This window comes from Mustela nigripes, chromosome 14 (genome assembly GCF_022355385.1).
Source record: "Mustela nigripes isolate SB6536 chromosome 14, MUSNIG.SB6536, whole genome shotgun sequence".
NCBI lineage: Eukaryota > Metazoa > Chordata > Mammalia > Carnivora > Mustelidae > Mustela > Mustela nigripes.
Genome location: NC_081570.1, coordinates 46,368,630 through 46,394,961, shown reverse-complemented (window position 1 = coordinate 46,394,961; position 26,332 = coordinate 46,368,630). Strand labels below are relative to the sequence as shown.

The window sequence follows — 26,332 nt, the reverse complement described above, 5'->3', positions numbered from 1 at the left end:
TACATGGCTGCACCACGGCTGCATTCCCACCACTAGTGCACAAGAGTTCCTTTGTGTCCACATCTTGATAACACCTATTGTTTCTCACATTTTTTACTTTAGCCATTCTAACAGATGGGAGGTGATATCTCATTGTAGTTTTGATTTGCATTTCCCTGCTGATGAGTAATGTTGAGCATGTTTTCATGAGTCTCTTGGCCATCTAGATGTCTTCTTTGGAGTTATGTTTGTTCATGTCTTCTGCCCAAATTTTTAATTGGATTATTTATTTTTTGGGTATTGAGTTGTGAAGTTCTTTATTTTCTTTGGATACTAACTCTTCATCTGATACATTCTTTGCAAATATCATCTCCCATTCAGTAGGTTGTCTTTTAGTTTAGTTATTTCCTTCGCCATGCAGAAGCTTTTTATTTTGATGTAGTCTGAATAGTTTCTTTGCTTTTATTTCCCTTGCCTAAAGAGATCTATCTAGAAAAATGTTGCTATGGCCAAAGTCAGAAATTCCTGCCTGTGCTCTCTACTAGGATTTTTGTAGTTTCAGGTCTCATATGTAAGTCTCTAATCCATTTTAAGTTTATTTTTGTATATGGTATAAGAAAGTGGTCCAGTTTTCATTCTTTAGCATGTAGCTGCCCAGTTTTCTCAACACCATGTATTGAAGAGACTGTCTTTTTCCCATTGGATAGTCTTGCTTCTTTTGTCAAAGATTAATTGACTATATAATTGTAGGTTCATTACTGGGTTTTCTATCCTGTTCCACGGATCTGTGGGTCTATGTGTATGCCAGTACCATACTGTTTTAATTACTATAGCTTTTTTGTGTAAGTTGAAATCTAAAATTGTGATACCTCTTGTTTTGTTTTTCTTTTTCAAGATTGTTTTGGCTACTCAGTGTCCTTTGTGGTTCCATACAATTTTTAGCATTATTTGTTCCATTTCTGTGAAAAATACTTGGTATTTTGTTAGGGATTATTTTAAATCTGTAGATCACTTTTGGTGGTATGGACATTTTAATAGTATTTGCTCTTCCAGTCCATGAGCATGAAATGTCTTTCCATTTGTTTATGTCATAGCTTTTATAGTTTTACACGGTTATATGAGTAACTATATACTATACTTGATTTTGTCCCTTGGCCACAAAGCATAAAATATTATTTGGCCCATTAAGAAAAATTTTGCTGACCACTGGCTTAAATGACTAATATTAAATGTATAATATATTTTTAACAAAAGGCAAAAATTTAATAGACAGGACCGTATAAATATTTTCTTTGTGCCTAACACGTCTGTAATTACCTTTCTCCCTGAAAATATTCTTTCTCGTCCAGCCTACCTTTTACATTATGTACCAGGTCAGTATTCAATGACTAGCCTGTTTTCCTGTATTCTTCGCCTCCTTAGATATGTGTTATATTTTCTCTTAGATCTTATGATGATTAAACAGTGGGAGTTTTATGCTCTTCCACCTTTTCTTTATCTTCCTGGAGGTCACCCAACAGTTCTACTGATATCTATTTTCTTGGCCTGAAAATAAGAACTTCCCTCTTTTCTAAGTGACCTAGCTTGCACTTTTGTGTGGGAGCTACAATAACTGGACTGTAGATGATTGATTTATATCTATACATATGTAAAGAGACCTCAAACAACAATGACTTAAAGTAGAGCATATTTCTCTACCACACCTAATAGTCCTGGGAGAGTTGGCCAGAGCTGGGGTGATACTCTGCTCCATAAGGAGTTGCAGGGATCCAGGCTCTTTCCTGTGTTGTTTCTCCATTCTTAAACAGGTTTCCCTTTTATGAGTGGTGCAAGATGACTCACGACCACATTGTATTCCAAACACTTGAATAAAAGATGATGAGAGCATCATACCTACCTTGCAATATTGTTGCAAAATTATAGATAAGTAATATACCTGAGCAAGTGCTACAGCTGTCTGTTATTACTAATACATATGTAATTGCAAAGGTTCTGGTGAACTGCCAATTATTTAACATGTGCTGAAGAAAAATAATTTCAGTGGAGTCGAATTGTGAAATAAATATAAAGATGCATTTTTTATCTTCTTCATTCTGGGAATATGATGACTATTATTACAATGAGCGTACTAATATACTAAATTTGACAGGAGTTTTGTTTTGTTATGAGCCAAAGATTGTCTTAAGGATTTCAATTCTAGTAAATTCTGAATTCCATGCATAACTCAGCAGCAAATTCTTAGAATCCCTGTACCTTTTCTCAGACTTTTTGCCTGTAGCCAAATCCTATTAAATGTATTTCCATGTCATGTTGTGCTTAAATAATGTGGCAGGACAGGGCCTTGACTTAGAGAATGACACCCTTCCTCCGAGGAGGCTTCTATCACAATCATCTCATACAGAAATCATATCTTGTATTCTGCCTCTGTGGAAATGGGAGATGTTGTTAAAAATTTATTTTTGCTGCAAGAAAATCTGATTCTTGGTTTATTGTGTCAAACAGCTTCTAGTATATAGTGCTGGGCAGCTGTCCAGCTGTGAGGTTCACATAAATTAATTTAACCCTTGGGTATATTGTGAGGCCAATTAGAATGGTCCCTCCAGGTGCAGCAGGGAGTTAAGAACACTTTTCATGAGGGGGTCCAGATGATTTGACGATGCCCAAAGTCTTGTATAGAATATTTTCCAAATTTTGTAGCAAATACTCATGTAAAATATGTTTATGACAGCTTGAATATATATTCATATGTAAATACATACATACATATACATATATATATATATGAATAGTGTGAAGGAAAATCACAGTAATACCTAGCCGCATATCAGTTTGCAGAATGTGATGTGTATTTTCTGGAATAATCTGAAGCATCTGAATAAAATTGAATTGGATTCTGCCAATCAAAAACACCTCCTTTTCTCTCTTTTGATCTCCTTTTCTTAGCACTAATTCTACTGAGAAAGAGATGGATTGGCTAAGTCTTGTGCATTGAATCCTTTGAAAGCACAAACATAAGATAAAATCATGTGGCCCTTTAATGTGCCTCCTGTGGTCCTTGGTCCCTTGCTCGAGAAACACTGAATTAAGGGTTCAGCACCATCGTCCCTCTGGATAATTACCAGAATAGTCACAAAAGCCAGCATAGAAATCCCATGGCTTTGCCCATTTGCAAAGTATTCATCCATATGATGTATAATATGCATATGTCAATGTTTAGAATTATAATAAAATATAAAAGGAAAACTGTAAATTATCATATAGAGGTCTCCCACACCAAATAATAAGGCCAAAACACTCTCCAAGGATCTTTACACGTGGAGTGTGAGAAGCACTGAATCAAATCCAATTTTTAAGTTGCTTATTTCAAGGTTAAATGGACCCTTTCTAGGATCTAGAATTTCCCCTCTTGAGTGTTAAATACCATTTTGCTTGATATAGGTTTATTAAGAGGTAATATCATCTGATGGTTCAGAGCACAGGCTTTGGGGTAAGAAAGAATCAAGTCTGAGTTGTGTTTCCATCCTGTCCTTTGTTTTGAGAATGTTTTGGCCACAAGGTCTCCTGTCAACTTTCCCTCTTAATATTTACTTAATCTACTTATAATTCTCTTTTAGACCTTAGCTCAAACCCATTTCAAAATGAACCCTTTCCTCAACTTACAGATAAGAAGTTGTCGCTGGTATAAGTACCTGTACTCTCTATTTGATAATAACAACTGCAGCAGCAACAATGACACAGTAACAGTCAGCTTCTCCCTCTCCCTCTGTGATCTCTCGCTTTCGCTCTCTCTCAAGTAAATAAATAAAATCTTTTTAAAAAATAAAATAGGGACACCTGGGTGGCTCAGTGGGTTAAGCCACTGTCTTCGGCTCGGGTCATGATCCCAGGGTCCTGGGATCGAGTCCCAGATCGGGCTCTCTGCTCAGCGGGGAGCCTGCTTCCTCCTCTCTCTCTGCCTGCCTCTCTGCCTGCTTGTGATCTCTGTCTGTCAAATAAATAAATAAAATCTTTTAAAAAAATAAAATAAAATAAAGTAAGAATTTCAAAGTTCAGTTCCTCAGTCCCACTGGGCATTTTTTTTCTTTAAAGATTCCATTTATTTATTTGACAGAGAAAGACCACAAGTAGGCAGATAGGCAGGCAGAGAGAGAGAGAAAGGAGAAAGCAGGCTCCCTGCCAAGCAGAGAGCCCAATGTGGGACTCGATCCCAGGACCCCGAGACCATGACCTGAGCCGAAGGCAGAGGCTCAACCCACTGAGCCACCCAGGCGTCCCCCACTGGGTGTATTTCAAGTGTTCAATAATCTCATCTTGCTAGTGGCTACCATGTTGGATGGTACAAGCCTAGAGGCTAAGGAACTTACCAGAGGTCATTCAGACATCCAGTCAGTAAATATTTACTAAGTATCTATTATAAGACAGGTGCTGTTCTAATTTCTAGAGACATTGTCACAAACAAAACAGACCAAATCACTGCTCTGGTGAAGCTTTCATGACAGTAGGACCAGAAAGACAATAAACAAATAATTAACTAATAAACGATTTCAGGTGGTATTAAATACCATGAAAGAGAATAAAGCAGGTGGAGAAATGGTGGTAGATGGTGCTACTGTGTATAGCTTGCCTGGCTGTACACTGCCCAACTCCAAGGGGCACAATTCATATCATCTGTGATGTGAATGCCACTCCCCGGAGTTGTACAAAGCAGTAGCCCTTGTGGGATGTGGGCAGAAATCTGATGTAGATGAATCAGGAAAGACCATCCAATAATGGAAGATCATTTCCACACAGATATGAAGGCACTGAGGGAGCAAGCCTGGCAATATAAAAGAAGGACTTTTCAATCAGAGAGAAGAGCCAGTGCAAAAGCCCCACAGCAGGAAGAGTGCCTAGCATGTTGGCAGGGAGCCAGCTTAGGCAGTACATATTAAATGGGGGCATGCAGTCGGGGATGCAGTCGGAGAGGTAGCCAGAAGCTTGACCAAGGTAGGGAAGTGTTGGCCATGATTAGGACTTTGACTTTTATATTGAATACAGTGGGAAACAATGACTTGACCTCTCTCTTGCTCTCCATCGTCTTTTTTTCCCTTCACTTTATTTATTTGTTTTTTCATTAATTCATTTATTCATTTATTTGTTTATATAAGAACTAACCTAGCCGCTTTGTTGAGACCAGATTGAAGGGAGATGGTAAGTTGCAGGAAACCAGTGACCCTACTATTGCAGTCATCAAGCTGGAAGATGGTGATAGTTCAGAGTAGGGTCAGAGCAGGAGGCATGGCAAAAGCTGGTTTTAGAGAGATGAGGTGGAAAAAGAGTTTGAAGTAGGAGCTCCAGAACTGGGATCACAACCCAGCAAGCCTTATTGCAGAAGCCCCACTTAACCACTACACCGCTCTGCTATGGGGTCTCTCCCACTAGAACGTTAAGATACAGAAGAGGTCATGGTCTTTCCTGTTCACCATTCTGTCCCATTGCTCTGCATGGTGTGGGGCACTCAGTACGTATTTAATGAAAAACGAACCCTTACTGTGTAAATAAGGAAACTGGGTCCCAAGGAGGTTGGCGATGAATTAGCAACTAGTGGGGGTAGAATGCGTATGTACTGGTTGCACAAATGTTTTCTAAGTCTCAGTGACCAGCCTGCCCATCTCTGCCAGATTCTGTTGTCCAGCAAGCAAGCATCCAAGCCAACGCCTGTTTCTTAGGAAGCTCAGTGACTGGTCGCCACTTTTTCGTTCCTATACACACGGCACCAATTTGTTCCACAAATTGAAGTTAGTTGAAGGGGAACAACAGTGAGCTGTATTATGCCTGCCTGCTTTGATATGCTATTCTAATGTCCATCTCTCCATTACGGTCACCCTCCTCCCTTCTTTCCCTAAGCACACATTTAAAAGATAAAGAAATATAATTTATCTTCCTATTTCCTTGCATGGTTTTCTGCAACTGAATATGCTCCCCATAAAATTGATTTAAGATACCTACCCAACTTTAAATTGATTGCAATCTACCTTTAACTTCTATTGCTTTGTTTTTCTTTTAGCAACTTTCTTAACTTAGTTAAATGGGCAAGCACTCCTCCGGCTATGACTTCATTGAAGGCCAGCTCCTCTAGACTTTCCTAAGGGCACAAGAAGATCAAAAGTTTTTCTATTTTTATCTCATGGGGGGGGTTCACATTATAAAAGAAACCCATATTCACTGAAGGGAGTTTGAAACACACACACACACATGCACACAGTCACAAAGAAGGAAAAAAGGAAAAGTGTAATTCTGTAACCCAAAGATAGTACCTTTAAAAATTCTTGGCATATTTTCTTGCCATCTCTTTCCGTATGTGAACGAGTGAATGTGTGTATGTGAGTGTGCACACACATATTTATTGTGAATCATTCTTTCTCGCTTAACAAACCATTTACATTTTACTACGTAGCATTTTAAATAGTGCTTTAATAGCTATATGCTATTTAGTAATGAAAATGTTGCTATCTCTCCCACTGATAGGCATTTTTCCCTTTTTCCCAATTATCCTGTCACAAATAATGCTACACTGAACACTTTTGTTCATAATATAGATTCTGTATTTAGAGTGATTTCTAAATCATTCCCCAAAGTGGAATCTCTCCCAAATTCCCAAAAGTATCATTTTGTCAGTCAAAAATAACATTATATTATAACATTTTAAGTTTCTACCTATAATGTATGCAAACATCTATCTCCCTACTAGCATTAATTATTAAATGGCTGTCTTTTTGTCTTTTTGTATAACTATGCTAATGTTTTTCAAAGTCACCAAATTTTATTAATTTGCATGTGTCTGATTGCTTCTAAACTTGAGTATTTCCATCTACCTGTTTGTTCATTGTATTAATTTTATTATTCATGTCCTTTTCTTACTTATTAATCAAAATAGTCTTCTTATCAATTTGTTTAACTTTTGTAGAATAAACATATTGCATTTATCAAAAATTTCTATACAGATATGGTTTAACAGAATTTTTTGTGTGTTTTCATGCTGTTTATGGCATGATTTTAATATATATTTGAGAGGATCAGTACCTTCTAAAATAAAAATAAATGGGGTGCCTGGGTCACTCAGTTAGTTAAGCATCCAGCTCTTGATACAGGCTCAGGTCATGATCTCAGGGTTCTAAAATCAAGCCCTGAATTGGGCTCTGTGCTCAGCCTGAAATTCTCCCTCTCCTTCTGCCCCTCCCCCTGCTCACACTCAATCTCAATCTCTCACTCTCTCTGCTAAATAAATAAATAAATTTATAGTAGATATTTTAGGAAATACAAATAAGCAAGAAGAAGAAAATAAAATTCCCCCCACATGCTTATAATAATCATTCTTTACATTTGGGGCATTTTCTTCTGTCTTCTTATACACTTAAATACTTTTTACAAAAGTAGTCTCATATTGTACATCCTACTGTCCTATTTTTTCCACATTAAACTGTTAAAAATTTATTTTAAGGTCATGAATATTCCTCTTCATTATCATTTTAATGGCTTCATAACATGACTAGATCAAAATTTATTCAGATCACTACTGTTGTCAAATCTCTTTATTTCTAATATTTCACTGTTATAAAGATCCATGGATATCTTTATGGCCAAATCTTCACACATACCCATAATTATTTAGGATGAATCTCTAAAGTGGGTCATAGGCTTAACCAAATTTTAAGGCTTTGTTATACATTGCCATATTGCTCTTCTGTTCATGGCATAGGATTTATTTTGTCTTAAAGTTGTAAATGCTTGCATAGTACTTGAAATAATTTAAAAGGAGCAATTTACCTAGCTATGCATGTATTGGGAAAGAAAGAGAAATATATCTACAATGTGCCAAGAGCCCAGATTTCTAGAGCAGATAGCTCACAATTTGTAAGTCTTAAAGTTAGTTGAATCCATCATGTATGGTTCCTTTCCTATAGATACTAGAGAAAATTTAGTTTTACAAAAATCAACTTTTTGCTTTGTTTCCGTTAACTTGTCTTTGCTCTCACAAAACCACATTTTTCAGATCAACTAAAGATGTGGAGGCACTGACTCGGGGGCTTAATAGTAGATCTCCCAAATGCTTACACATGCCACGCCCTTGCTGACATCATTCTTTCATTTAATCCCAGAACAGCCTCATTGTTTGGAAGAGGGAACAGAGCTTCAGAATGGTTGAGGGGCTTCTTCCAATTCACACAGAAGTTGCTGACTGATAAGTCTCTCCCTTGGGAGGAGTACAGTTTTCACTACTCTGTGTTGCCTCTTCGTGGACTCTAATACTTCATGGATTTTACTCCCCCCACATCCTACCAACTTACACTGGCATTTACATTTATATTAAAAATTGACCATTGAGAATTGCACACAAGTTCTGGTTCCAGCCTTTGCTCTCTCTCTCAGTTCTTGTTTATTTTAATTAGCCATTTAAAATTGTACATAGCGCCCCAACAAAGGAGAGTTTCATATTAATGAGGATTAATCACATGTATACTATAAAATAATATAAATTAACCCCAGCAGCGATTGCTTATATATTCTGAGATATGTCTTAATATGCCTTTTATTCAACAATGAATAATGGGTTGTGGTTTCTAAAAACCATATGGTAGAAAATATTGGGAGGCAAAGATATTTGACTCTCATTACCATAGATAATTTAAAATATGTAATTAACGAAGTAGGGTATCATACAGTATAGTGAGATCAGAAAAAAATGAGTCCTCAATGTTCAGGTTACTGATGTTTAGTAGAAAAAATTGATGATCTGAGGTCAGACATCCTTTGCATTCCATTTTGACCTCTTAATAACATGAGCCTTTCGACAAGTCCCTCTTCTTTCTGAAAGTCTATTCAAAAATATAATGATATTTTCTTTGGAAACTTAGGAAAGCTGAATTCAGTATCAAATATGACAGTCTAAATAGCAGAGTGATGTTACAATATTGACAGAGGAAAAACAGAATTTGGAATGTCAATATAATGATCAAGAATGACTACACAAGGCCCACCACCCATGGTGTCTCTTAAGAGTCCAGTGAGTTGTTAGGCATTGAGCAACCTGTCCTGGGGTCCCAGTAAGAGACTGGGGAGTCAAATAGGGTTCAATAGAAAAGTTTTTGTCTGGGGAGTAGGAGATCTTATTTGGTCTTTTCTGTGTGGATTTGGCCACGTTTTATTCTCTGAGCTTAAGTTTCTTGGGGTGGATGTATGAATATCCTTAGCATAGTTTTTTGGTTTTGTTTTGTTGTTTTGGTCTATAAGAGGTTCTCAGTGAATGCAAGCTCTCTACCTTTCTCCCTTTATTTATAAGGAGAATGTTAGGGTAAACGTTATCTAAGTTCCCTCCAAGTTCTCACATCCATATTACAATGGGTTCTTATTTCATTTTCGTGATGCATTCTTGATTGACTCAGTTCAGAATAACCCAGGTCTTTTCACTTGATTCCCATAATCATAAAATGTCATAGCTGGAATAAACCTCCGAAACCATCCAACCCCTTATTTTACTCACAAGTAAATGAGCTCATTAGTGGGGGTTGGCAGGAATGGACTTGGTCAAGGTCATACCATAGGTGGGGCCAGAGTAGAGAACACCATCCAGGTTTTCTGACCCGCCCCAAGGCTCTCCACCCACCCTTTTCCCTACTTCTAGCTGCCACTGGTATGTTCCTGCCTGCAAGGCGGCGTGATTTGCCTATCTTGTGTTAACATTATTCTAGCATGTAATGTCTGTGTTTAAGGCAATGACCTGAGAAATACTTTTATTTCCAGTGATGCACTTTTTTGCAGGGTTTATTAATTTTATTTATGTATTTGATCTCTCAGATGAAATAACCCACTAATTAGTGGGACAATTTACTGGTGCTCTCTGCCAAGGGTGCTTTACAACGTCGGAGCAATCTTGTCCCACTGTGGTGTCAGCATATCCACTTTCTGCCCTGCTGCCCTTCACTGTAGCCATCAGACACACATGGCCATCAGCCCTAGGCTGGGGACTGGTGTCTCCAGGGACATGCGGAGATGTTGGATCATAAGGAAAGGAATTTTCGCATAGGGGCCTCCCCAGAACTTATTCCAGAGACAGGCTGCTTTAGTAGGCCAAAAGGGGTGAGTGTGGGCCCCCCAGAGAGCTGAGCCAGCAGATTACCTGAACTGCCCAGAATGTGAATTTCTAGAGAATGGGAGAAAACAATGTGTGCAACAGTGTTGCAAGTCACAGTTGAGAAGGCCCATAGTCCATCAAGACCCAGAGTAAATAAAGCAAGGAGCCAGACAGGAAGACTGATATAGACAATAGCCACTGAACATTGTAAGATGCAGGCAAGGGTGAGAGGGATGCCAGAAGACCCAGAGTCATTGGAACAAATAGGACAGGATAGTACTAAAGGGTTTTTTTTGGGGGGGGTGGGGTTGGTTTGGTTTTTCAACTGGCTTTAATGTGAAGTGCATGGACATCCTTCTCCAACAGCCCGCATCTGTGCTCTTTCAACGGCCAATACTTTCTCATCTGAGAATCAGTCATAGTCTCTTGTCATTATTTCCTTGTCTGTCCCCAACTGACTGCACACACCATTATATCACCAGAGCCTAGAACCCAGGTATGAAATATAACAGTTAGTAAACGTTTGTTGAATGAGAGAATGAATGGATGAGTAGATAAATGAATAGGTGAGTCAATCTGTCAGAGCTGCTGGGGTCAAAGACCTATGAGCTGTATTCAGCTGTTGTCTTTGATGTAATAAGCAGAACCCAACGAGAGATCATCATTTTCAATTATTTATATTTACTGTAGAATTACTTAATATAGCAAAGAAGCATCCAACATAAAAGTATCTAACCTCTCTTGACTAAACCTTCCTTCTTATTAGTGCTTAATTACATCACAGGCACCCGAGAAACAGTTTCATCTGGAGTAGAGGTAAAAGGTCACCTTACCCTAAACATTTAGGTGATATCTCTGCTGGCCCACTAGTTGCCTTGTGGGTATGGATGCTGCTATACATCGACACCGAGGACTGCATCTAGCATGAGGGTTCTTGTCAGAACAACTTCTAAAACTCTAGCCAGAGACTGGCTGGAACTCTAGGAATAAGGAGGGTAAGTGGAACCCTGTAATGGGAGTTACGAAAGCTCAGGATCCTCTCCCTCTGTAGTGGGAACCCCTTTACTGTGATTGGCTGCCTTAGGGGTGTTACCTTTGCTATGATTGGCTATATGCAAATTAGCAGACCCCAGCATGTTCGTTCATCCTAGATATAATTACTGTATCTATCTCTGCTACCTTGATTCAACTGCTGTAGAGTTTTGGGGGACTGTGCAGATGAGGTGATCCTAACTTGTTGATGCTGTTTACATGTGACAGATCTCACTGAGACACAAGCAGTTCTCATGTGTTGGTGATGGTCCTAATTTACGTATTTACCTTCTCTGTGCTCAGAGAGCCAGAGGTTCTAGACCCACACAGATACCAGGACATGGGCACGCCTTAGAGATCTTTGGCAAATACCTAGAATTATATGTATAACAGTTCTACTGATAAGGCCTGCCATTCATCCCATGCCTACCTACCACATAGCAGCTACTCTACTAAGGTCTTTCCATACAGTACTTAATGATCATAACAAGCCTACAATTAGGTTTTCTCATCCCATTTAAAGTGAGGAGAGTGAAGTTCAGAAAGATGAAATAACTTGTCCAGAGTCACACAGGGCCAATTGTGTCAATCAGAAAACATACTCAGTTTCACACAATAGTGGTATTAACTGACAAAGATGGAGAAACTGTCCAAAAAAAAAAAAAAAAGGCCAAATGAAATTGAAAAAGCAACTATCCATTGACTTTCAGGAATTGAGGAAGGTAGCAAAAATAGTGCATATTTTGTATAACAGTGGTGTTTTTCTGGGAGCTGTGTTTGGGAGCTCTGGGCTTATTCCCAAGTCTACAAAAGTAGAAACTTTTCCAAGCTTCCATACTGTCAGCTGACAAACCGTAGTCTCATTCTGGTCAAGGACCAGGTAGAATGCATGTGTGTCCATACTGTTCCTTCCAGTTGACTAAAATAGACTTTCCTATGTAGTCAAGCCTGGCAAGGACAAGTTGCAGTTTTATACAGCATTCCTCAGGGGTAGAGGTTCTTCACCAAAAGTTGTAAACTATTGCTAGATCTAACCATGAGTATTTTTTTTTTTTTTTGCAAAGTCTAGATGTCTGATATATTTAAAAGAAGTAGGGTTTTTTCTTGTTATTGTTCCTTTAGATTTTTCAGTTTGTGTATTAAATCAGGTATTAACACACGCTGGATGGTCTTTCCCTAATTTTGTGTTTCTTCATGGCACTTACCACCTGGCATACTTTATTGCTTTGTTTAGTGTCTCTGTTTCCTGAAATGTAAGCTCATGAGGGCAGGGATATCTGTTTAGTTTGTTATTAAATCTCCAATGATCAAAGCAGTATTTGGTACAATTAGGGTCTCAGCAAATATTTATGAATAATAATGAAATTATATATGTATATGTGTGTGTATATATATCCATTATGTGTGTGTGTGTGTGTGTGTGTGTGTGTGTGTGTGTATGGATGGGCAAATGGACAGATGCATCACAGTTGACAGGGCCCATACCAATTTTAGGACTTAATAAATGTCACCTTCTGAGTAAAGTCTTCCCCTAACTACCTTGTTTGAACTTGAGGTCCCACCTCAGCCCTCTTTAGGACCCCCTCTGCTTCTGCTTTGTCCACAACACATATGAGCATATGACACACTAGGCATTCAGCTTCTCTTTGCTTAGGGTGCATGGTCTCCCTCCTCTAACGACTCAATAGAAAAACATGGGCATATATAAAAGCAGCAGAAGAAACCTAATAGAAAAATATAAATTAAAAACAATGCAAGAATGTTCAATCTCCACTAGTAATTAGAGAAATCCGTGCTAAAATATAAGGCATTTTATAGCCATCATTTTGGGAAAATTTAAAAGCCTGGCAATAGCAAATGTTGGTGATGCTATGAACTCATTTGTATGAAGTGCTACTGCCACTTTGTAGAGTCACGTGTTACATCTGAGAACTCTGAAGATGCCTACACCACAGAGAAATCTCACGTATATGCGTCCAGTAACTTTAGCAATGTCCGCTGCAGCATTACTCCTTTTTACACATCTTGGAAACAGCCCAAGTGTTCATCCCTATGAATAAGTCAGAATATAAACATATAAAATACTATCTAAATGTTAAAATGAAAGAAGCCACTTCTATCAAAGCAGCAAAATCTTTAAAGCATATTTAAGAAAATAAGCAAGGTTCAGATGGATGTCCACAGTGGGAAAGCATTTAAAGTTTTAAAATGTGCAAAACACTGCTACATGTTTTTTGTGGATGCAAGCATGTATTAGAAGCAGAAAAACGTACATGGAAATTTAGGCCTGAGTTATTTTTGTGGAATTAGGAAGGAATTCATGGATAACTTGCTTATATTTATAGTGTTTATTTTTAAAAGAAAATATCTGAAGTAAATTTGACAGAATGGCAATATCTCATAAGGCTGGGTGACCATACGTAAGTTTTGGTTATAATTGTGTCTATACTCAACTTCATGCTTGAAATAGTTAATAAGAAAAGAAATAGGAGGGTACTTAAGTGTGACTGGCAGGGAATAAAGTTCAAGCCATAGCATATCAAATAATACGGTGTGACATCGCAAAATCGTAAACTGAATTTTGTCGCTAATCATGACTGGATGCAAACCCAGATTCAGTACCTTCTTTTCATAACACTTCATGAGATTAGACTTGGAACCTGATGTTTGAGGTTTGAATCTTGACTCTCATACTTAATAACTATTTAAAATTGGGCATCAGGGGGCACCTGGGTGGCTCAGTGGGTTAAGCCTCTGCCTTCTGCTCAGGTCATGATCTCAGGGTCCTGGGATCAAGCCCCGAATCGGGCTCTCTGCTCAGCAGGGAGCCTGTTTCCTCTCCTCCTCTCTCTCTCTCTCTCTGCCTCTCTGCCTACTTGTGATCTCTGTGTCAAATAAATGAATGGAATGTTAAAAAAAAAAAAAATTGGGCATCAGTTTTCTCATCTTCAAAATGGAAAAATGAGATAAAATAGAGGAAATCTTTCCAGACATGGAGACAAACCATGAGAGACTTAACGCTAGGAAACAAACTGAGCGTTGTTGGAGGGGGGTGGGAGGGAGAATAGGGTAATTGGGTAATGGGCATTAAAGAAGGCATGTGATAGGATGAGTACCGGGTGTTATCTGCAACTGACCAACTACTGAACTCTACATCTGAAACTAATTATGTACTATTGTATGTTGACTAATTGAATTTAAAGTTTTGAAATATAGAGGAAATCAACAAAACCAAGAGTTGGCCTTCAAAAAGATCAACAAAACTTGCAAACTTCTAGCTAGATTGATTAAGAAAAAAGAGAAGACTCAAATAACCAAAATCAGAAATGAAAGAGGGGACAGTACTACCAACATTAGAGAAATAAAAACAATTATAAAGCAGAAAAATAGTATCTCCTCATAACAACTATTCTGAGGATGAAATGAGGTCATATCTGTGCGGTGTTCAACATACGCCAAGGCACATAATAAGGCAGAAGGCTGATCTATGTTATGAGCTCCAGTTTGTGATGTAAAAAAGCATGAGCTTGAAGTCTACTTTGAAAGCCATGCTTTCCTCTCAATTTATTTGTTTCGGATAATAATCCTACCAGGTTGGTGTTGTTATTATCCCATTTTATATGTAAGAAAACTAAGCCTGACAGAGGTCAAATAACTTGCCCAAGATTTTCCATCTCTCAAAAGAGAGATGAGATTCAAACCAGATCCACCTCCAGAAAAATACTACTGTAACTTAATTTCCTGGGTCTATTTTACTAGTTTTATGAGTAAGCTAAGTTGAATTTGTAATCTATCTACAGTAATCTATTCTTTAGCTTTTCTTTTCTTTGAATATTGAGTCAACCAGCCATTGCTGATTAAAACTAATAAGAAGTATCTTCTTGGAGTATGTATATGTAAGCCCAAACATGTAAAATATCTGCCATAATGGGATGTTATTACTAGATAAATATTCCTGCCTTAAGCAGATTTTTGGTCTTGGAATATATTGGAAGATCAGTAGGCTGTGATATTCCATTATGTTGAGTTTCTCTTTCTCCCTCTTTTTTTTTTTTTTTTTTTAGTTTCACTGTCTTCCCTTGAAAAATGATTATCTCTCTGCTTTCCATCTTCTTCTATCTTCTGTGAATCCAAATGGAACTTAACTTTTATTGTCACCAATTATTTTGAATGAACACTTTTCTTAATGTAATTTTCATCAAGTCAGTTCCATTTATTAAGTCTTCATTCATTCATTCATTCATCATTCATTCATTCTTTTATGCAGCAAACGTTAAGTGCTGATCATGAACTCATCTCTGGGCTACGTTCCTAGGAAATAAGGGTATATGTGCTGCCGAAGCGAGCACGGAAATAAGGGTTACTAAGACTAGAGAGAACCAGAGGTAGAAATGGCAATCCCAGTACAGTGTGACCTGCAGATTGGAATGGGTGCTGGAGAGCATGGAGTCCGCCGTTTAATAGGGGGATGCAGGAGAAGTGACACAGAAATGGCGATGTTGCACCTGAAACTTCTATCTGTACATTTATTTACTGTATAGAAAATAAAGCATGATCTTTGTAGAAAACTTGGAAAGCATAAAATCAAGGGAAAAATAACCTATAGTCACTGTTAAAGAGCTGGTATATTTTTTAAGACCAATTTCTACATGGATGTATTCAAATTTAGTAATCTTATATTACACATATTTTCTCATATCCTGAAAATTATAAAAATTATTTTTATACATGTATAATATTCTTCCATGTAGAAATACTAACATTCACTTTATCATTCCCATATCAGTTATTTCCCTCTTACACATAACATTGTGTTGATAATCTCTGTGCATAAATATTGGCCTGCATAAATGATTATTTCCTTGAGAAGGAATCCTGAAGGTGAATTACAGATGAAAGGGTATGATCGCTTTTAAGACTCTTGACATTTTCTCCAGTACCCTCTTCTTTACTGATCTCAAGGCAAGAGCCTAAGCCTTTAAGGGAGTCAGATGAATTACAAATTAGAGAAGTTCTTTAAAAATTCCTACACACAGGGGGGCACCTGGGTGGCTCAGTGGGTTAAGCCTCTGCCTTCGGCTCAGATCATGATCTCAGGGTCCTGGGATAGAGCCCCGCATCCAGCTCTCTGCTCAGCAGGGAGCCTGCTTCTCCCTTCCCCTCTACCTGCCTCTCTGCCTACTTGTGATCTCTCTCTCTCTTTCTCTCTGTCAAATAAATAAATACAGTCTTTAAAAAGTTCCTGCACAAAGGGCGACAGGGTGGCTTAGTCGGTTGAGCAGCTACCTTCAGCTCAGGTTATTATCACAGAGTCCCAGGATGGAGCCCAGCATCAGGCTCCCTGCTCAGCAGAGAATCTGCTTCTCCCTCTGGCCCTCCCCCTTCTCGTGCTCTCTCTCTCTCTCTCTCTCAAATAAATAAATAAATAATGTTTTAAAAAATTCCTACACACTTCTGTGTATGTGTAGATATGCATGTGAGTGTATACACACATGTTCCTGAGGAAGAGATACCCACAGACACACACATATATCCTGATCCTTCAAGAGGCATTCTGTACCCGCCTCTTGCGGAGCACTTAAAATGGGCTGTCTTTGTTGATTTCCTTTGTTAGTGGTGGTGCCTTTGTTTTACCCACCTTGTATATCCAGTGCCTGGTATGTGGTAAGCAGTTAGTAAATGCTTCTTGAGTGAAAGGGAGGGAAGGAAAGCAAGCCCATTAAATAATTGTTTACTTTCTTAAACATCTTGTTTTATTCTTTTTCAGCATCCAGCAAGACATGGTGGTGAACCCTGGCTATAAGTCTTCATGATTGAGCGACTCTTTTGCACAACACAAAGGTAAATATTTGAGGCTGGTCGACTTGCTGGTTATTAGGGAAATCTTCCTCTCTGGGAAGACGACTCACAGATGTCTCTGAGTCCAAGTGATGGCTTTTGTGTTTTGTGTTCCTCCTTAAAACCTCCTGGAGTGTTCATGGCACCTTTGGGAGTAGCTGCTTAGGATGGCTCTTCTCCTGCCTACTTTGTGTTTGCAGTTAGAGAAAGGGAATATTGATTCCCTTTCTTCTTTTCTTTAAGCACCTAGTAAGCATCATTAGGAGTTTCAAGTTTTCCTGTCTGGATTTTCTGGCTCTCCCAGTAGGTGGTCTCAAATTGGTTTGATTTTAAGCACAACCATATTAGCTCTCCTCAAATGCCCTCTGTTTTAATAAATTTACCAACAGAAGGAACCGTTCTCAGTTGTTGAAACTGAAGTCAAACCGTGTAAGATAAATGTTTCTACGCAGAAAACAGACTTGGAGATTTACAAGCTTAAGGAACAAGTATTATTATTTTGAGGTCCTAAACTTTTAAATGATGGCGACACTGAAATCTCTACTTCATACCGGGAGCCAAGAAGGCACAATTGAAAATGCCTATTCCTTTGACAAATTACAAGCATTCATTGCAGTATCTATTTCTTGTTTACCAGGGATAATGCTGAATGAGTCACAGACTGGGTAGATTGATGTCCCTTCTGACCACTTTTAATTAGCACTGCCTATTAGGATGAACAGAGTGTTGCTTTCCTGCCATAGATTACCCCTCAGCCCCCCTTAAATAGAATAGAAATCTTATTCTCCACAAGGTAATATTCATCTCTTCTCCAACCAGACAAGCATAGAAAATTAAACAATGGTCCGTTAAAAAGCCCAGATAATGTATTTATCATTTCCAGTTTATGTGAGTTTGCAAGGCAAATAGAAGTGGGAGCTATTCGTTATGGGACCTTGGGGAACAACGGGACTCGGGAAGGAGCTGGAAGGCAGGAGGATCTGAGACTTGTAAAAATTCATTCAAAATATGAGGTGCTATTGGAGACAGAGGAAATTAATTACTCTCCGGGACTCAAATGTCACTACTCATTTTAGTGACCTGGCAAGGAGGCTGAGAAACCTGTTCCACCAGGGTTTCTGTAGTGGAGAAGGCTGGGAGCTGGGCTTCCTCAGCTGTCAATTTTTGCATTTCCTTGGTGACTTATTGACATGTTAACCTGGCTTGTGCCCCAGCCTCCTCTAATGAGTAGAGTTAAATGAGAAATAGGGGCTGGGATTGGGGGGGGGTGCACTCTCCCCTCTATCTGGCCGGGTTATGCAGACTAGCTCACCAGGCACGTAAGCAGCCGCGGACCTGAGGGAAGCCTGTAATTTACCACAATGGAGAGAAGAGGCTGATCATTTGCAGCTGGACAGAGTTTGGTCTTTTATTATTGCTTTTCCATCCACAAAGCTATTCTCTGAGGTGGAGTGAATTTGGAAAGACAAATTAAGGTTTTCTACCTAAGGAGGACTGGGGAGCAGTAGCTTCTGAAAACAGTCATCTTTTCTAGATTACCTGTGTAATAAGTCTCTCTAATGCATTCTGTCTATAGACAGAGGTTGAAAATATATCAATATGTGATGACGTAAAAGTTTAAAATCAGTAAACACTCGGAATAATGGAGTAAAAGCTTTCTCAGATGTGCACCTTACCTAGACTGGAAATTCAAGATTTTATTCTTGAACTCTGCTACTAACCAGCTGTGAGAGGTAGCCCAAGCCGTCATAATGCTCCAAGACTCTGTTGTATTATTTATACAATGGGAACAATACTGTCCATCTTCTGTGATCGTTAAGGACCGTGTATCCAAAAGAGCTTTGAAGGGTGGAAATACATAGGTGGGCGGTGGCCATATCACCTATTGGTATGTTTTGTTGTTTTAAAAGTCCTTGCATTTTAAACACTGGGGCAGCTCAGTGATCTCTGTTCCTGTGTGGGTCAAAGTTGAAGGGCTCTGTAGGATTCTTTCTGGCTTATTCATGTGGGGAGGGTGAATCAACAGGCCAAAGAAGAAAGCACTACTTTGGGAAAAAAATGTTCACATGGTGTTAAAAAAAAAAAAAAAAAAGTGAAGCATGCTTTGGAGGGAGTTGGAGGCCTAGATGTTCACCTCCGGGAGCAGTCCTAAGTACCATGTCTCCAATTCAAGAAAGTCCTGTCCCTTTGAAGCAAAGACAAATCATGCATTGAAGGTAGTAGAAGAGATGTTTGAAGATTATTCATCTATTCCTAGGAAGAGATGATGAGAAGATAAATGAGGGCAGGGTCAGTGGAGACAGAGAAGAACAGAGGATTTTGAGAGGCCTTGGAAAGGAAGGACTTCCGGGCTTTCGCAGAGTTGGGGGGCGTGCACTTTGAAGAGGGAGCAGCACAGTGACTAAGATGTAGAGGGTTCCCAAGGTGCTTGTAATGTCGTTAATAGAAATGTGGGAAAGTGCAGGATATAGACCTTCTGCTCAAGGAGCTCAGAGAGGTAAACAGGGATGGGGCAGACCAGACAGAAATCCGGAAGAGCAATACTGGGGTCAGTGCTGAGAGGGAGGGTGTCTCAGAAGATGAGCAGCCCTGTACTGGGAGGGCAGGGGTTGGAGGCTGGGCATTGCGCCAAGCAGCTGCTCCCAGCCTCAAGGAACCAGAGCCGCCCAGCTGCACATTGCAGATGCTGGTTTGAGAGCAGCACACTCAGCAACCTGAGTTTTGCACCCCGGCATGCCCTCAGTGATTTTCCGAGGCTTCTGTGCTGTTGTTGTCTCCTGGAAGTGGACTTGAGGGACTGCCTGCCTATTCTCATTAGCCAGCCCTGTAGTGACCGATCCAGAGCATGCACAGAAGACATCCCCAGGGACCCAACTCTGAATAATTGCTACAACTACTGTCCCCATTCCTGTGTGTTCTTTGGAGCTTTTATGTCACTTACTTTTAAAATTGCTTGAAAGCTACCAATTGACGTAACTGAGCTATTGGCTCGCTATTTATTGTGTTAACGACATGTGTCCATTTGCATTCATTTCTAGCCATCACGTCATCATAGTGAGATAGTAATAAGACAGGAAAATTTTTTTCACACCAGTCTTCCTCCCTTTTACCTTCCTTTGTGAATTCATCTCTTTGGTGCCTCCTATTTGCCCCCTTGTTTGTTTTATTTTCTCAGATTCTATTTACACTTCTATCTTTCCTCTTCTGATAAAATCACACATCCTTCAACTCAGTTGGACGTAGGAGATCCTTGATACGGGGCGAGGGGGCCGTTCAGTTGTAAAAACTTGGAACGTTTTCTTAACCACATGGCAGCTTTCTATATCTGGTATTTTTGCTGGTGGTCATGTTGCTGGTGGTCATGTTTGCTGAATGTCTTAGATTGGAATTCTCTGTTCCAACACATAATAGCTGTCAAACATCAAGCAAATCCACTTCTTTAGGCTTGAATTTTCACATTAGTAAAATTACAGTAAATTATAGTAATAATACTTTTCATACAAGATTGTTAAAAGAATTTAATGAGAAAGTGAATGAGAGAGAGTCTGGCACATTATAGATTACCAGTGAATGTTAGCTGCCATTGCTTATAATAACATATAAGGATATATATATATATATATATATATATATCTCCTCGAAATGTAAGAAGCAGATGTGTTGATCTTTGGCAACAAGGAAGGGAGACACTAGAAAGACACCCTCCCATTCTTTGGTTGGCTTAGAACATGGAAATCCCTAGTGATGTAGGCATTGAAAGCAGCCAAGTGTGTGGGTGCACAGGAAGTCTTCCCCAGCCAGACAGTGACCTGGGTACTGAACACTGAGCTTCTGCTGGGCATCTGGAGAGCATCTAAGGCAACCCCACCTCAGATACAATATTCCTTCCAGATAGTATGGCAGTTTGTGATATGCCAGCATGTCTCCCTTGAATTGCCTCACTCGGAATTCAGTTTCCTGTATGTTTCCAATTAGGGTGGAACATGGGGGAGGTTCTTCGGAGACTGGAGGATAGAAGGGAACCGCAGCCACTCTGCAGCACACGTGTTGTTGCTGACCGGCTGACTCCCCTGGTCGGCACAAAGCTGCATCTGGGTCCACGGCTGCTCTCCCTTTCCTCCGATCCTTCTCCGGCTTCTCCAACTCCTCATCCAGATGTGTGTTCAGCTCCTTGGAGAAAAGGCCCCAGCTGCAGCAGCTCACCCACATTGGCAAGCTGGGAAGCCGTGAAAGTCAAGGTTGCAGTTAGTTTTCATGGAGTCTCAGCGCATGCTTATGGGTGGCCGGCTGCTCCTGCTTCTCCCCATTATTTGTGTCCATCTTTCCTTCCTAATAGCCTGCCCAGTGGACTTCAAGTTTCAGCATCAGACATGATTCAACAGACACGCAGACCTCTTAACCAGATCCCACAATTGCTTAAGGTCAAATTCCTCTTTAAGCAAATAATACATACATATTTATTTTTTATATATGTGTGTGTGTGTATATATAGTATTTATCAGAGGAACAGGAGCAGAAGCAAGCACTAGAAGATTCTATACAGGTTTGGATATGTGTGTATATCTACCAGGGCTTGTTTCTGCCTCCGTGGTTGATCTCTACCTGATACAGCAGCTCATAAGCTTTTCGTAATAGAAAACTCTTCACTCCACAAAGCAGTCCATTCCTGTCCTACCTCCCAGCCACCATTTCCTCTCTCTGTGATATGACACACACAAAAAATTAAATCTGTAAGCCAAAATGTTGTTTTTCAGCCCAGGATGTATCTCACTTTCTCCTTGGGATCTCTGCGCCTCTCAACCCAAAATGTGTGCATAAACTCATGGCTGTGACCTCACCCACTGAAATTTTTCCTCTCTGGTTTCTCACCTTTTGAAGCTTCAGAATTGGACTCTTCATGAAATTAACCCTATAAATATGAATATACTAGAGAGACTCTCCTAGCCATCCCATTTCCTCAGACCCATCTCCTCTTCAAGCTCCTCATGCCTTGAGAGACAATCCCTTGATTCTGACTGTTTACCAGGCGCAGTGTGGTATAGTGGGAGGAAAGCACAGAATTTAAAGTCGAAACACCTGTGCTTGTCTTCTGCCACCACAGACAGCTTGACTGTGTCTGCTTGTTATGTAGCTTCTGAGGGCCTCAGTTTCTTCAGCTGTAAAATAGGTTTACTAATAGCTGACCTACCTGTTCTCGGGCCCTCTGTGAGGTCAGTGATCCCTGACCAGCTCTGGATGTTTGAGCTGTTTGTCTGTTCTGGATATCTGTTTCCCCAGTCTCAGATTAATTCAGGTTAGGGAAATGCCAATTATGATCAGATGTTGAACCTTAGAATTCATAAGACAGTAGCAATCAGAACACTCTTATTTTTTAATGAAAATAAATACCTTGAAAGAGTTGTAACCTAAATTCTTATACTATTCAGAGTCTACCGTGGTAACTTTTCACCCAAATTGTTTCTCAAAGATTTAGGTTGAAGCAGTTGAGTGAACAGTGGTTGCTTTAAAGATCGGTATATAGATCAAAATCACTTACAAAAAATATTACAGAGCTGACCAAAAAGAGCAGAACACCTAAATAGGAAAGAATGACTAAAAATTTCTCCTGTTTGAACCAGAGTTTAAAACTAATAAAAATCGAATGCAAAAAGTATAACAGGACAGAACAATTATTGAGATGACTACAAAAAGGAGCTCACAGTTATAATGAAGTGAGTTTTAAAAAGTGATACATCCAAGTAATGAAATCAAGAACATACAAATGAAACTGTTATGAATGGATAACATAGATGCCCATTCAAAGAGAGAAAGAGCCTCTCTGTCCTCTCTGGCAGAGAAGATGTTCCATGTAAGTAGTACAGAGGACACTGGGACAATCCTATTCTTTTTTTTTTTTTTTTTTTTTTTTTTTTAAGATTTTACTTATATTCGAGAGAGAGAGAACAAGAGGGGAGAAGGTCAGAGGAAGAAGCAGACTTCCCACAGAGCTGGGAGCCTGATGTGGGACTCGATTCCAGGACTCCAGGATCATGACCTGAGATGAAGGCAGGTGATTAACCAACTAAGCCACCCAGGTGCCCCTGGGGCCATCCTGTTCTTAAGTGTGGCATGGGCAACGAATTATGAGCTCACAAACCTGGTTAGAAAAGTCTTTGTAATTGGCAGGTATATGACTGCCATGTAAAGATGTGGAGACGAGTGTGACAGCTGAAAGCCACGTTTGTGGCCAGCGCTCACCCTGCTCCCCTGCACACACTTATCGTTGAAGAACAGCCAAAGTTGAAGAAATAGCAGTGTTACCCTCCCCCTCGCTGCATGTGTGCACTCGCACACTCATGCACACTCACGCACACACACCCTGCCTTCTCACAAGGATCAAGGTTTTGCTATAGCGCCATGACTGGAACGTGGTGGGTCCTCAAGAAAGTGTTTGTTGGAAGGGTGTGTGTATTAATGAATTGCCAAGGAACTCAAGGGGAAAGTCTAGAAATATCAGTAGACATGACAGCATCCTGGACAAAATGAAATGGAGGGGAAAAATGCCCAGGAGAATTACTTTACCAGAGATTTAACATGTTGATGTTTATAACACGTCACGTGCAAAAGGTGTCCTCTTCAAAATGAATGAAGCCACAGAACAGGATTAAATTGGCACAGCTGGAGGAGGTCTGCATGCGTGTGAAGAGCTGAATGTTCTCTCCAGGCAACGAAGAGAGTTGGAACATGAGGATTCTGATTGTTAGTGTTGGGGAGAAAATGAATTTGAACCAGAAGACACCAAGGGTTGATAAGAGAATATCGGGGCTTGAGGGAGGATATGGATATGGAGCAAGCTCAGACCAAGAGAGCGAAGCAAAGAATGAGAGTAGAGGGAGGTCTGTGGGAGGGGAACTTGCTAGTTCGGAGCAGCACAAGAAAACCTAATGAGGTCCTCCAGGGCATCTGGTCAACGCGGGCCCCCACTGCTTGGGACAGGCTACCTCAGAGTAGACACCTAAGGTTAGGGAGTCACTTTCCCACGGGTGAAGAAGACCGGCTATAATCCTGTGTGGACATGTCTGCATCCTCTGCAGAGTGGGGAAATTCTTTATGAAATCACTTAACACGGTGTACATACTCGTCTGTTTGTATTCTTCTCTTACTCTTTGCATTCTGTGGTGCCAGGTCCATGGATTTTGGGATTTTTTTTTTTCCAAACCTTTATTTACAGCCTCTAACTTTAAGAATTAAAAAAGAAATCACCGAACCGAGACCTGTCTGGCTGAAATCTGTGATCTGCCCACTATACCCGTAAGCTTCTGAACCTGCAGTTGAGTAGACGCTCCCTAAAGAGAGAAGGGAGGGCTTGGAGAGAAGGAGGGGTGATAGATAATGATAATCAGGTAGAGAAGAAAATTAGAGTACAGATAGACTTTCACAAGATCTCTTCTGAGCAGATGGTAGACAAATGGGCCTGACACATGTATTCTTCAGAGATATCCAGATAGTCCAGATATCCAGTTATCCAGATATCCTGTGAACTGAACCACAGAGAGGGAACTGGGAGAGAGTTACACCACTCAAGTTTGGGATACATCCACAGGGAAGCTGGACCGTAGCCAAAGCGTGAGAATGTCAGAATGTCGGGAGAGGGAATGAGACCGAGTCTTAGGTGAAGCAAAAAACCCTGCTGGCTGACTCTTCTGCAGTGAACTCACCCTTCCCCATCTCCCCTACCTCTCTCCTCAGGCCTCATGTTGCTACTTTTGCCCCTGTAGCAACCTTAGAAGAAATTCTTCTCCCATCTAGGGAAAAGAAAACTAAAATTCACATATTCAGAGTTTTGCAAAACCCGCGAATGCTGGGAATGAATCTGAAGGCAAGTCACCAGGATTAACCTGACGTCGGCACCAAATATTGTGAGCATGTCTGAATTTGCTGCAAGATGATTCTCTCCAAGGAAATTTCTACAGGAATTTTATTTGACAGCCAATTTTGTTGAGGCCAAGCATGTATCTTCCTGTGAACATTACCAGGGGAAATAAAAAGACCATCCAGAGCTTGTGTGCCCCTAGATTTTTCACCTTTCTGTGTTTAACACGCTGCTTTAATGTCCCTGAAATGCGGGTGTCTTTATTTATCAGCGTCTCTTAACTGGAGACACTAGTTCTGGGTGTCCCATTGAAGGTAATGTTTCCAGATGGCTTACAAATTAGGTTCAATAAAATGTAGTCATTCTTCTCTTTTAGTGAGTTCTTGGTGCTGAACCTATTTGACTTCCCTAACATCCTATTTGAGTTGTTAAATCCTAAACATGGATTGATTAGAACAGGGGAATAGGCTCTCAGGTTAATGTATTGGGCTTTCTGAAGTGAAAAAAAGAACCACTTTGGAACTAAAAGCCTGACTTAATGTTCACTTTGCCACTTGTCTTTTGTGTTGACTTAGTTTCCTCTGTCTCCCGCCTCTCTTGCTCCTGCAGCCGCAGTCCCCTGCAAAGATGGGAGTCAGGGGCCACTGGGACAGGCAAGTGGTAATATACAGGGAAGATATTTGGCAAAGTATAAAAAGTTATATTTGGCAAAGTATAAAAAGTTATAGAAATGTAAGTTGGTGTCATACAGTTAAATTTAAAAACATGAAGAAGAGGGCATTCCATTCCAGGAAACATGTTCCTTCATTTAGAAGTTTTCAGAAAGAAAAATGGCATCAGGACATTCTAGGACCAGAAGGGATCTCAGAGATTATCTGCTTCAGTTTCCTTTTTGACAAATGAGGTGAGGTGGTAACTTATGTTAAAGCACACAGCAAATGCTATGCAGAGCTGAGCCTGAAACTCCTGTGACTTGCTTCTCCATTATTCTCCTTCTTCCCACGAGCCTCTACTCCTTTCTCCTTTATGGAATGACTCAAACCAAGAACATCAGACCTCACATGCCAGGGGGAAAGCCCATACCCGCCATGCCTATATTTTCCAGTGTATTTATGGGGACTTTCTGTAGCTGCAATTAGGAGAATGAATGTTGTAGGCCTTGGAATGGTGGCCTATCCAATGTGATTTCTGCTGGACTTTGCAGCAGAGTTTATTCTTTTGTCGCTGAAGGGAATACTGAAAGTTCCTGTCGATACTGTCTCTGAAACATACTGAAACATTTCTTTCCTTCCCTCTCCAATGCATTATACTCTAAGCTCCCCAAGGGCAGGGATCTCTCTGTCTCCCCTTTTGCAATACTTCCCCAGTGCCTAGCACAATACCTGGCTCACAGCAGATGCTCAGAAGGTATTCTTTCAATGAAAGCATGACTCCCAGCTGCCATTGCCTTTGCCCGAGGTCACATTGTCTTATGAGCGTGGTTAAGTCCTCAGCCTTTAGTCTCACTCCTTCCAGACCCT

The 26,332-nt window shown here is 40.1% G+C and overlaps 1 protein-coding gene across 3 annotated transcripts in view; it reads left to right on the top strand.

The window, feature by feature from the left end:
- DAB1 (DAB adaptor protein 1) overlaps positions 1-26,332 on the top strand; it is a 1,136,100-nt gene that overhangs the window by 523,252 nt on the left and 586,516 nt on the right. For all 3 annotated transcript variants that reach the window (XM_059374891.1, XM_059374888.1, XM_059374892.1), the window contains exon 4: positions 16,890-16,963. The gene's annotated coding sequence lies outside the window, so the exon portion shown is untranslated. The remainder of the gene's footprint in view (positions 1-16,889; positions 16,964-26,332) is intronic.